This window comes from Chlorocebus sabaeus, unplaced genomic scaffold, assembly GCF_047675955.1.
Source record: "Chlorocebus sabaeus isolate Y175 unplaced genomic scaffold, mChlSab1.0.hap1 unalloc_scaffold_255, whole genome shotgun sequence".
Classification (NCBI taxonomy): domain Eukaryota; kingdom Metazoa; phylum Chordata; class Mammalia; order Primates; family Cercopithecidae; genus Chlorocebus; species Chlorocebus sabaeus.
Window position 1 is genome coordinate 1,750 of NW_027327543.1, and position 12,772 is coordinate 14,521.

Sequence of the window (12,772 nt, forward strand, 5' to 3'; positions counted from 1 at the left end):
ATGAGCCACTGCGCCCGGCCTTATTTTTAAATTCTATTTGTGTGCTTTATAGTTAAATTATATTCTGCTTCTCTATATTCATTTCCTTTCACGGATTTTCTCAGGCAATTCTTAAATTTCATTCATTTACCTTCTTGAGGAAAGTACTTAAATCATTTTTTAAAAATAATGTACAGCAAATAATTTTTCCACGGATATTGTTTTAGCTTTATTGTGTTGGTACTTTTACATACTATATTCAGGTGTTATTATTTTTCATAACTTACTTTAAAAATTGTGCCAAGTTTGTTTAAAAGAGATTTCTCCCTTGATTTTCAGAGGTCAGATTGTGTCTTCCATTACTGTTATTTTAGTTTAATTTTATTTTATTATATGTAAATATGTTGCATATTCCTTTTTTAAAAATGTGAGATTTTTTCTCTCTCTTGTTACACAAACTTTTTATGCAGTGTTCATTATGCACTTTAAAAATAAGTATTTTGTTTCAAGGCATAGTGCTTTCACACATACAACCTTAGAATAATTTTAAATTCCATTCCACTTTCACCATTCCTGAACTACTTTGAATATATTGGATGTTGGAAGCCATAAGAGGTTTTGACTTGCAATCCAGTCAAGATGATAAGATTTTCCATTTATAGTGTAATCTGATATATATTCGTTTTGGTTTCATACTTTTAAAAAATCTATTCTCTTTTACTTTGTAGTGACCTTTGCTTTTCTATTTGTGCATTGCTAGAATGTCAGCTGCTGTTTCCCTAGCACCTGAGATGTTACTCAACACTGTATAGTGCTGGTGTTGAGAATTGAGAGAATCTACTAAATAATAGCACTTTTCAAGACCGCAGTTCTGAATTAAAAGGAAGGGAAAGGACAGGCAAAAGAATATAGACATCAGCTATTTTTACTGAAGATCTGTTGGAGAACATGGTTTTGGTGTCCAGGAACTTGAGACCTAATACTGCATTCCTAATACTTCACTAAGGTGTACCTAAATAGCCCTGAAAGGGCGAGGAAGTCACAAGTCAGCCTCTTAATTGTTATGGGTGTCCTTAAAATATTAAGGGAATATTGAGGATGCAGAATGGCTCCTTCCTCATGACTTTTTAAGAGATCTGGGCCGGGCGCTGTGGCTCACGCCTGTAATCCCAGCACTTTGAGAGGCTGAGGCAGGTGGATTACCTGAGGTCAGGAATTCCAGACCAGCCTGACCAAAATGGAGAAACCCCGTCTCGACTGAAAATACAAAATTAGCCAAGCGTGGTGGCGCACGCCTGTCATCCCAGCTACTTGGAAGGCTGAGGCAGGAGAATAGCTTGAACCTGGGAGGTGGAGGTTGCAGTGAGCTGAGATTTCACCATTGCACTCCAGCCTGGGCAACAAAAGCGAAACTCTGTCAAAAAACAAAAAAGGAGAGAGAGAGAGAGAGATCCGGAGGGAGATACTAAGCTGTGCAGACTCTCATCTTGAAGTCACCAAATACGTAAGTTGTTATTCCTGCTCTGGTGAGAAGTTTGTCAATACAGTTTTTCCATGAATTAATGAAAATTTTAGACCCATAATGTAAGTTTAAAAAAATTTATCCTAAAGATTGCTTGTGTATGTATGTGTTTTGAAATGTATTTAATCTCTATATCTTGAAATAGTTTTTATAGATTCCACACAAGGGTCCGTTAGGAAATAAGTGTGTTTTAATTTTCTTATAATATTTGTCCTTTTTTGTCCCTGGCACAGTTTGTATATGACCATTTAAATTACTTTTAGTTCATGTTTGGGTTATAATCACACACAAATATTCTCTAAGGTCCAAATCTTATTTTGATATTCAAGGAAGAGTTTACATGGTAATAATAGTAAGGGTTACAGCTGGTTTCACTGAAGCTTTGTAGACATTCTCTAATACCTTATCTTTTTGAAGAAATATCTGTTCTGCTTGAATTATAGACTACATAATACATGTACTGTCAGGTACATTCATGGAAGGGACAGGCAGAAGGAGTCATATGTTACTGGAGTCTTGATGAACAGATGTAGGAAATAGTCCAAGGAATAAGAAAAAAGTTGATATTGAAAAGTGCTTGTTGAAGTCTGTAAATGTGCATTAAAATGTGTCAGTAAAAATAGACACAGTGAAGTTTGGGAACTGGGGTCTGAATCCTGGAGTCCCCAGAATCATAGAGAACCTTGATTAGGGGAGTAATTTTGTAAAAAAAACCAGAAGAGGCAGTGACAAGGCAGAATAGAATTAAAAGTATTTCTGTGTCATTTTCTAGTTTTGTAATTTTGTCATATTTGTCAAACTCTGTTGATTATTTATTAAACTGGTAAACTACAATCAGCAGGGTTATTATAAGGGTTAAATAAGGAAATTTATGTATATCTGTAAGCACAATGTCACAATTAATACAAAGTTACCCTTGTTATTTTTCCTGGACTTCATGTACAAATGGGTCAGTTAATTTTTTGTTATGACACATAATTATCATTTGTACATAAAATATATTTAATTATTTTTGTATTTTTAGCAGGGAAATAATACAAACATGTTTTCCCCCATCTCAAACACATGAGTTCATATAAACATATCCATCTATATACCTACATATCTATGTATGAATATACACATGGACATCAGTATTTCTCAGCAAATATATATCATGATAATCAGAGATATTGCAACTAACAAAGACTAATATAAACCATGATTGCAAAAATTTTAGATACCACCTTAGTAAAATATCAGATTGAGCTGCTAAATTTCTCTCAGCCCTAAGTCATTTTGTATTTTCTGAGCATCCCAGAGGATTGTGACTGTATACACAGGACAGAAACACCTTGACCCAGGGCACTGCTGCGAATTTCTGATGCAGGGGATTTTAAGGGCTAGATAAGCGGGATGGGAGTGTTGACCCTCCAAGTGAAATAAATTCCTGAATTGATTATCCCCATCCTAAAACAGATTTTTTTTTTTTTTTTTTTTGTGATAGAGAGTCTTGCTCTGTCGCCCTTGCTGGAGTGCAGTGTTAGGATCTCGGCGCACTGTAATTGCCTCCTGAGTTCAAGTAATTCTCCTGCTTCAGCCTCGTGAGTAGCTGGGATTACAGGCAAGCACCACCATGCCCAGCTAATTTGTGTATTTTTAGTAGAAATGGGGTTTCGCCATTTTGGCCAGGCTGGTCTCGAACTCCTGACCTCAGGTGATCCACCTGCCTTGGCCTCCCAAAGTGCTGGGATTACAGGCGAGAGCAACTGCAGTTGACCCTAAAACAGATTCTTACTTGATTGATTTCCGAGTTCCAAGGGGAAATGCAAAAGTCGAAATTGAGAGAAAGTAAAAGTCGAGTAAGGCTTCAGAAGGCTGTGATTGGTGTTGGAGAAACATTGCTAGGGCATAAAGCTGGGATAATAAAATCTGAGAAATCCCACAGTGTTTATCTACAGGTAGAAATCATATTCCACATGTGGGCGGAGTCAGGGATCCCTTTGTTTTAAAATCAGTGAGGGACTTGAATATCTGGACTTGTGTCAATTAACATACAAAACTCAGTGCTTTTGATGTTCTCATTCACAAGATATCTGTGTTCCTTCTTTGTCAGAAACCATAGTCATAGGCTTCCTAATTTTGACCGTGGGAAAAGAGGAGAGGCCTCTGCGTGTTTGTGTCTGTTGGTCAGGCTGTGGTGCAGGTGGTGTCACACTTCAGTGAAGGTCTGGCTTTTCATCACAGGTTGGTCTGAAAATTATGTACAAGGCTGGTGTCTCACGTGTTCTTTCTCCAACCTCAGCTTTTCTTAGTGCCTGAAGTGTCTGCAAGTGGAAATCCAGAAAAAGACAGAGAGAAACTGAGTTCTTGACAATGCATTCACTAGTGAGTAGGGGATGCCTCTTTCTACTGAAATTATATCCATATTGCTGGCAAATGGGCAGTTTTCTCCAGTTTGCATGGGTGTTTCATTTTTATTCTTTTTTTTTGTTTGTTTTTATGATGCAAAATCCACCCAGCCTGGGTGTTCCAAATGCAATCAGGAGACTTTCAGGTATCTGGCCTCCAATTAAGTTTTCTCAGGACTCTAGGTTGGGTATCATGTGTCAAAGATTCCTAAATTATCAATATAATTTCTAATATTACACTACTTTATTCCAGCCCCTATGCAGGCTATTTACAAAAAAAGACATGAGAGATCTCATTTATGTATTTCTTTTTCTTCCATCCATCCTGTAACCTCATAGGGAAATAATTGACCCATTAACTGTCCCGTTGGCTGAAATAGACTTAGGATTGTGATGAATGCAGGCAATAGAGATGCGTGAAGAGCAGAAGATCACAGCCCAATAATGAGGCTGATGTTCTAGGAGCTGAGTTCAATAAATACCATGTGATAGGCCTTGGGCAAGAGCTGCACAGTGTTGAGGAAGAAGGAGAGTTTGATAAAATATGTTTATGCTTTTAAAAACTTTGCAAAAGGACAACTAAAGAAGTCATTATTATTCTTATCCCCATTCATTTTACCTTTTGATAATTAAACTTTTTGCCTTCTGGTAACTGAAAGTAACATATAAGAAATACAATTACTTAACTATGGTTGCACACTCAGGAGAAGGAATATTGTAGATATAGTACAATTTAGGGTTCTGTGGAAATGCTCTATAAGGGCTGGTTAGAAAAAAACAAAACAGTAAAGAGGCCTTTTTATCCTTGTACAAGCCAAGTGACAAGTTAAAGTTAAAAGAGAGGCAGTGAAAACTGATGTTTGGATTGCCCAGAGAAAGTTGAGAACAGGAGGCTTCATATGACAGGAATCATCAGACTAAGACTTCCTCAGTATAGCAGCCTCAGCGGTCTTGTCTTGTGCAGCTGGACTGTCTTTAAGCCTTGTCATGAACACCTGAATTACATAACATTAGAGTGACTATATGTATGAATTGAATCCTATATTCTGCGTAAAACTTGTTCAGTTCTGAAGAATGCTGGAGTCTGGTTCATGACTTTCTAACTTTTTAATGAATAAGGGACCAATGACCTGTATTTCATAAATATTTGCTAGATAGGAAACATGTTTTCCATTACTTCTTTAGATTATTCAAAACACATAATAGGTCTTTTAACCATTTGATTGGTGAAAAACCTGTGGTTTATCTAGAGAAACAATTCATTTAATCATGGTCCTGTTTAAAAAGTAGTAAATCATGGTTATTTGCCTTGTGACAAATCTGTAATTTACTTGAAATTCATGGTAAATTTGTTTTATTTATGAAGGTTCAAGTGAAAATTTTATAATCAGTTATGTACAGGTGATTAACACATTACTGAAAAATATCTGGGCTATATTATGCCACATCTCATGCGATATTTCTTCATAAGAAAGTTTAATGGATTAAGAGTGGGTATGTCTCTGTGAGTGAATCTGAAAGGCAGATACCAGCTTAGTATTGAGAATGAACTGGCTGGAACCTAAAACACTGAGTGTTCTGCATACCCAGCTCCTACCTATGTCATCTCAGCCTTCCTCCTCAGGACATTAAAAGAGATTCTCTGTCTAAACTAAAATGTCTGTGATGTTTTAGAACAAAGTGACTTTTGAAGATGTAGCTATTGACTTCACCCAGGAAGAGTGGGCCATGATGGACACATCCAAGAGAAAGTTGTACAGAGAGGTAATGCTGGCAAACATCAGTCACCTGGTGTCCCTCGGTGAGTCCCTCAACATTCACATATGTATGTAGACACACATTGACTCATTCATTCAATAAGTGTTGGAACAGCTTCCCCATATCTCACTCTAATCTCCTCTGATTCTCTCACAGATCTTATCTGAAAAAAGTTTGAGCTCTCTAAATCTGTCTGAAAGAAATATCTTTATTTTATTTTATTTTATTACGTTTTATTTAGTTTGTCACTCAATTACAATGTAATCTTGACAAGGATTTCATGGTTTCCTTGGTACTCAGTCTCTAATACTCAGAACACACCTGGGAACTTAATGAATATTTTCAATGTATGAAATTAAATATTTTCTAAATAACTCTTCTGCTTTAGTCGCTATGCTTAGGCTGAGACCAATTAGTAAAAACAATAGCAATATCTTTTCTGTATAGAACACCAATTATTTTTGTAAATCGAATGTTTTTTTTTTTTGTTCTGCATGAGAATAATAATAAACATACTGTGCAGAGGTTTAATTAATCTCTTTCTGAAAAGACTGTGTATTATGCATTGTGTCTTGGAACTTAGGCATGGACTCAGCATTCATAGGTCCTGACTGTTTTAAATTTTCTTTTCCTGATGGACCTTTCGTTTGGATTTATTTTCTAGTCTCACGTTGGGTCAGAAAAATCCTGGGGAGTTTTCTGTGTTCTAGGTCTTGTGGCCTGAGCTGACCTTCACTGTTTTTATTCTTCCTCGGTGGCCTGCCTTACAGTTGGTGATAATGCACATTTATTGACAGTGAACTCAAAACACATGTACTGTTTCCACTAACAGGGTACAGATAAGCAAATCCTATATAACTTTGCAGCTGGAGCAAGGAAAAGAGCTCTGGCGGGAAGGAAGAGAATCTCTGCAAGGCCAGAATCTGGGTAAGCAACAGGGTCCTGTGCTCTAATAGGAGGAGGTGCTTTGTCAATGAATAATATCAGTCAAATATTAATTAGCGGTTTTATCAAATGAGTGGTAATTTCTAAAATGTAGGTTAAGCTACTGGAGCAGAATTCCTTAGATGTTATTATCATTTTGTTCATATGTCAGATGCTACTCTTGTGTCCTCTTGCCTTTTCTTTTACTTTCGGGAAAAGGATAATTCATGTACTTGTTGGGGTTAAACTGTCACATGCTGCCTCTTTTCCCGATACCCCTGTGAAGACTATCCCTCTATTTACCTGCCTGATATCTCATCTCCATTTTAACTCTTTTCACATTTTAATTTTAAAACTCTTTTCTAATTGCTGACGCTGTACAATCTGTTTCTTCTATTGAAGGATTTTCTTCATTTGACACATTTGTCACATCTAAGTGTTAATTTTTGAAAAAAAATAAACCGGCCTTGGGGTTTTTCAATTACCATAATACCAAGGTAACAATTTATTTTTCAATTATTTCAGACAAGGAAAGTGCCCTTAAGAAAAAACACACGATATCCATGCATCCTATCAGAAAAGACACATCCACCGTTATGTCAATGGTGAGTTTTATAGCTGTGTACACCAGTCATCTAAGTTAAACACCTGGTAATGGGTTAAGTTAGTAATGACGCACAGTCACCTGAGTGTAATTAGGCTGGCATTAAGTGCTTTCTAAGCAAAAGAAAATTTGATACTTTGAATTCAATGAATAAAGTGACCTGTGCTCTAAACCATAACATGAGATCTTTAAAATAGAACAAGTGCATATACATTGCTTATGCTCAGACTTTGAAAGATATTGATATCATCACAATTAATGGAAAAGCTCTGCAGTTGGGATCATACAAAAGAGAAAATATCTGTGTCTGCAGGAGATAACGTGTATGCAAGTGTCAATCGAGAAAAATGACGAGACAAGTCTCAATCATTTTAGGAAATTTATTTGCCAGAGTTAAGGACATGCACCTGGGGGACAGGTGTATACCTTTCTCCAAAGATGATTTTCTCTAAATTTAAAGGGGGAAAGGGTGGGATATTGAGAAGTACACAATTTTCATGCAAAAGGTGGGTAGAAAAAAATAGTGATTCGTGCATTTTTCTGGCTCAGTGAATCTGGATTTTTTTACATAAGATGACATAAACAAATGAGGCAGAGGAATAATGCAGGAGAGCTGCATTTTATATAAGACAACATAGGCAAAATTGGGCAGGGAAACAATCGGATATGCATTTGTGTCTGGTGAACTGGGGATGACTGCGCCTGTAAAGACAAGCTATCAGTTTGCATTGCCATGGTGTAACTTTAACAGCTCATGAGGAATTTCCTTGTGGGCAAAATATGGGGGAGGCATGTAGCTTTTCATCTTGTAGCCATATTATTTAGGAACCAGAAGAGGGAGGCAGGTTTGTGTGACCCTGTTCTCAGCTTGATTTTTCCCTTTGGTTCAATGAGTTTGGGGTGCCAAAATTTAATTTCCTTTCACACAAGTAACACTGGAAAGATTACAACTGGGCTCTACCACTGAATGGTTGGTCTAGGATTCAAAGGTGGTGAAATGAATGTATAGATGTATGTCGGTAAATCATTAAGAGCTTTTAATCTTTGTCCCTGAAGGAGAACTCTCTCATTTTGGAGGATCCCTTTGAATGTAATGATTTGGGAGAAGATTGCACTCACAGTTCCACAATGACTCAGTGTTTGTTAACTCAGAGTGGAAAGAAACCCTACGTCAGCAAACAGTGTGGAAAATCCCTTAGTAATCAGTTCTCCCCTAAACCACATAAACAAATTCATACTAAAGGTAAATCATATCAATGTAATATATGTGAAAAGGTCTATACTAATTGTTTTCACCTTAGATGGCACAAGATGACTCACACTGGAGAGAGGCCATATGCATGTCATCTATGTGGAAAATCCACTCAGTGTTCTCACCTTAGAAGATATGAGAAAACTCACAGGGGAGAGAGACCGTATAAGTGTCATCAGTGTGGGAAAGGCTTTATTCAATCCTTTAACCTTCGAAGACATGAGAGAACTCACCTTGGATAAAAGCGTTATGAATGTGATAAAAGTGGAAAAGTCTTTAGTCAAAGCTCTGGCTTTAGAGGACACACAAGAATTCACACTGAAGAGAAACCACATGCTTGTCTTCTATGTGGGAAAGCCTTCAGTCTATCTTCTGACCTTAGATGATATGAGAGAACATGCACTGGAGAAAAGCCATGTGAATGCCATTTATGTGGGAAAGCCTTCAGTCAGTGTACTAATCTTAAATAACATCAGAAAATTCACCCTGGAGAGAAAATGATAAATGTCTTCAGAACATATTCTGACTTTAGATGACATAGTGTTAGGAATGACGAATGTAAGGAATATGGAAGAGACTTCAGCTGCAGTTGTAACGTCTAAACATGCCAAAGGACTCACATTTTGAAAAATTACTATGGACGTTACTTCGGTTACCTTTATTCTTCAGTCCTCATCAATAAATTCATATGGAAGAGAAATTGTATGACACGTATGTACCAAAGACTTGTTAGTGATCTGATCATAAATGACATGAGAGAGCTGAAACTGTCAACATAATAAACTAAAAGTCTTCAGCAACAGTTTTAATAACTTAAAACGTGTGGGACTTTCAGGTAGAGAATCTCTAGCTCTGTGTTCAGTGTGAAAATGTTTTTATGTGCAATTTGTTGTTAAATAACGTAAGAAAACTTTACCTGGATGAACCCTTTATTTGTATTTTCTGTGAATAAACATTCAGCCAAGCACTAGGCTTGATGTTCACAAGAAAACACAGTGATAAAATGCTGCTAAAATGGAAAATAAGAGAGGAAATCCTTTATAAGCTAAATAAGAAGGGAAAGTCTTTCCAAGGGCAATGAATTCTCTTGGAATACCAAACACTTCTTACTGGAGAAGTTATGCCTTGAAAAATCATGAGAAATCCTTTCTTCACAGAGAAACGCTTGTGGCACATGTGAGATTTCACACTGGACAAAACATGGTTACCATCTTGAAAGGAGAAGATTCTTTAGGGGTAATTCATTTCTTATTTGACATTAAGTTTCTCACATTGAGGAGCTATCAAACTTGAAAATCACTGTGGAGAAACCTGATAGATTTCTCATCAGAAAAGTGAGTCAAGAAGGTAGACCTCTAGAAAAAACTCTTAACATATAGTTTAGCATAATAATTCAGAAATTTGAGAAAATGTCTATTCATAAAAATGCAGCACATAAACGTATAATAGCAAAGTGACCTGGGCATAAATTGAATGCAGAATTATATAAGAAATCTCATTAAACATTTCCAATAGATCAATACTTACAATGTTGAAAGAATACAATCGGTTGTTGAAAAAACTTAGTGTGTTGGTGAAGTCCTTCTTTCATTTATGCAGCCCTAACAAATCGATTTGCATCTGCATTCCTTGGCTTATGGGTCGAGATTCTACCCCAACTTCTGAGTCTCCCCAGTCTTCAACGGTTCTTTCCTCACAGCTCACCTCCCTTTACTTCAATGTCCACGAAAACCACTTGTTTCCATCCAACCCTAGAACTGACACATCAGGGATCTTCAGCCCCACTTGCCAGATTTCTCAGTGTGTCATTGCATAGATTTAGCAAGGAAATGGAGGCTGGATCAAAGACACCTAGTATATGCATTTGGGTGTCCCCAGCCCTTGCCTGTGTCTCTGAGTAGTTACCTGGGATCAGAGAATAAGGCAGCCCTGCTCTTCTATCCCTCAGAAATCTCTTGAAATTTTGTCCCTGAAGCCTCTCTAAGTGGAGGTAGCAGTTCATCTCATGACACCCCAGAATTTACTCAGGTAAGTCCTGAGTTATTACACAGAGACAGACACAGTTGTGTTCCTTTTACTTCTATCCAGAAGATAAAACGCCAGCATGCTAAAACAGCCGAACCTGTCAGCCACCATGCAAGCCTTTCCTATATTCGATTCAATGTACTTTTCCAGAAGCAAAATGAAAGTTCTCACAGATGGGGCCTCCTCTGCCTTGTCCTCAGAATTGGAAAATGTATTGTCCATCGAGGAGCCTCAGTACTGAACCTAAAACTCAAGAGAAAACATTTCCTGAATAATAAGTGGGATGACGACTTGAAATTTTGCAAAACAGGCACAATCTTAATACGATAGGCCTTACTAAGGCTAAATGGCCTTATCCATGGTTGAAATTGACACATAATTATATTAAAAAATCTCCACAAGTGATTGATTTTACTCAGCAGCCAGGGTTTATGTCAGGTGTGAGGATAACGAGCAAGAAATTCAAGCCCTTGGCAAACTGGTTGGAGAGGCAAGGATTGTGTCCAGGTAGAGCTCATAACATTATTTATTGTTTAATCTATTTAATTAAACATGTAATTTACCCTCAAACTGTGGCTGACATTATATGTAGTCCTGAGCCACATTAAGATGTACTATTTGTGCTCTGAAATTCTACGGGATTTGACAAGTGCATGGTGGCAGATCTCCAGTATTAAAGCATAACACAGAATGCTTCTTTTATTCAAGCTCTTCTTCCCTTCACGTAGAGAGAATCAATCGACTTTTGTATACTAACTTTCGAATTTGTTTCTTTATTCCCATCTTCTTTAATTAAAGCACAAGATATCGTACTCAATTTCCATTTGATCTTCCAAAAGAAAGGTACTGAATAATCCATACCTGAATTTCAGTGATTCAGACTCAGGTCCACCGCTAAACAGTAAAGGCCAAACGTCCTGTGCTGCCACCTCATGGCCGGCAAAGGGCAATGAAATCCATCGTTCCGGCCATGCAGGGCGCATGCGCGGTCTGCTTCCCTCCGCGAGCCAGATCTCCAGGGAGGACCTGAGTTTTCTTTAGCCAGGGTGAGGGAGGCGCCGCCGCCCTGGCTTTGGGGCTGGGGCCTCCGGGGAGGTTCCGGGTGGGGGCGTTGAAGAGGCCGCTCTTTTTGCAAGGCTCAAGATGGCGGGCCCTGCACAGGCCGCGCTGTTCCGCGCCCTCAGGGCGTCAGTATCCCGTTGGGGCCGGATGCCCCCGCTGGGCCCGGAGCATCCTTGGCTCTGCCCTCGCAGAGCCGCACTGAGGCTGAGGTGGCGCGGGGGGCCTGGGCTCCGAGAGGAGTGGCGGCAGCGAGGGCTGGAGGACCCGGGCTCCGGGGCTCCGGGGCGTCTGGCCTGGATGGGACTGAACCCATCCAGGGACTGGGACTCCCGGGTTCTGGTGCGGGTGGATCCTGGGCAGGCTCAGGACCAAGTCCCTCTCCTTCCACCAAGGAGCGCCCAGAGGCCGGCGGGAGCTCCAGGTTCACCTCCTCCTCCTTCAGGTGTTTACTTTTCCTTTATTTCTGTAAGGCCAGAAATTGGCGCCATCCTTCACATCGGTGAATCGGGACCCTAACACCCATTACCCCAGGTTTATTGTTATTGCCATTAACAGTGTTGGTGGCATTATCACTAAGACCATCATTGATTATTAGCAGGTGGGTTCATCATTTTGTCTCACTATGCATTTTTTTTTTTTTTTTTTTTTTTTTTTTTTTTGTGATTGGTTTTGTATGACGTTGAATTGAACTTCTCTAATCTTGACTAGTGTTGTCAGATTCCTGAAGAGCATTCCGGAGGACAACCCCTGCCTTTAGTGCAGCCACAGAATTTCGTGGGCACAGGAGAGCACCTAGAATATTCCCCTTTCATTGCACAGCAGCTTTGGGAAATGGTGGCTGCCTGGCTCTGAGATGAGGTGGAAAAGACCGGACACTGGGGCAAGTGATAGCACCTCCACTGATGTTTTTATGAAGCCAGTGCACTGTCTCCCACGTAGACTTAGAATAAAATCTGATGGCTCTAAAAGGCCATGTTTGCCCTTCCTGGACTTCCTGGGAGCCTTTAAACCTTGTGTGGTTCCTAAAGTGGCTAAGTTGCCATATCTGTGCCTCGTATGGCAGCACCAGTCTTTTCTGGGCCAACAAGGGCACTTAGAATGTTTCCAGAAGCTCAGGCATGCTGTCTCTGTTCCTCCCTTCTGTTCAATGGCAATTCACTGCGTCCCTGGCTGACATAGAACATCCTGCAGAGGGATGGGGTTGGGTGACTTCCTGGCCAGCCTTTCCAGGCAGTTATCTTTGAAAAACTTGAAGA

General features: G+C 39.1%; 1 pseudogene; it reads left to right on the forward strand.

The window, feature by feature from the left end:
* Positions 1 to 1,007: 1,007 nt before the first annotated feature.
* Positions 1,008 to 9,618, forward strand: LOC119625914 (zinc finger protein 705D-like; annotated as a pseudogene).
* The last annotated feature ends 3,154 nt before the right edge of the window (positions 9,619 to 12,772 follow it).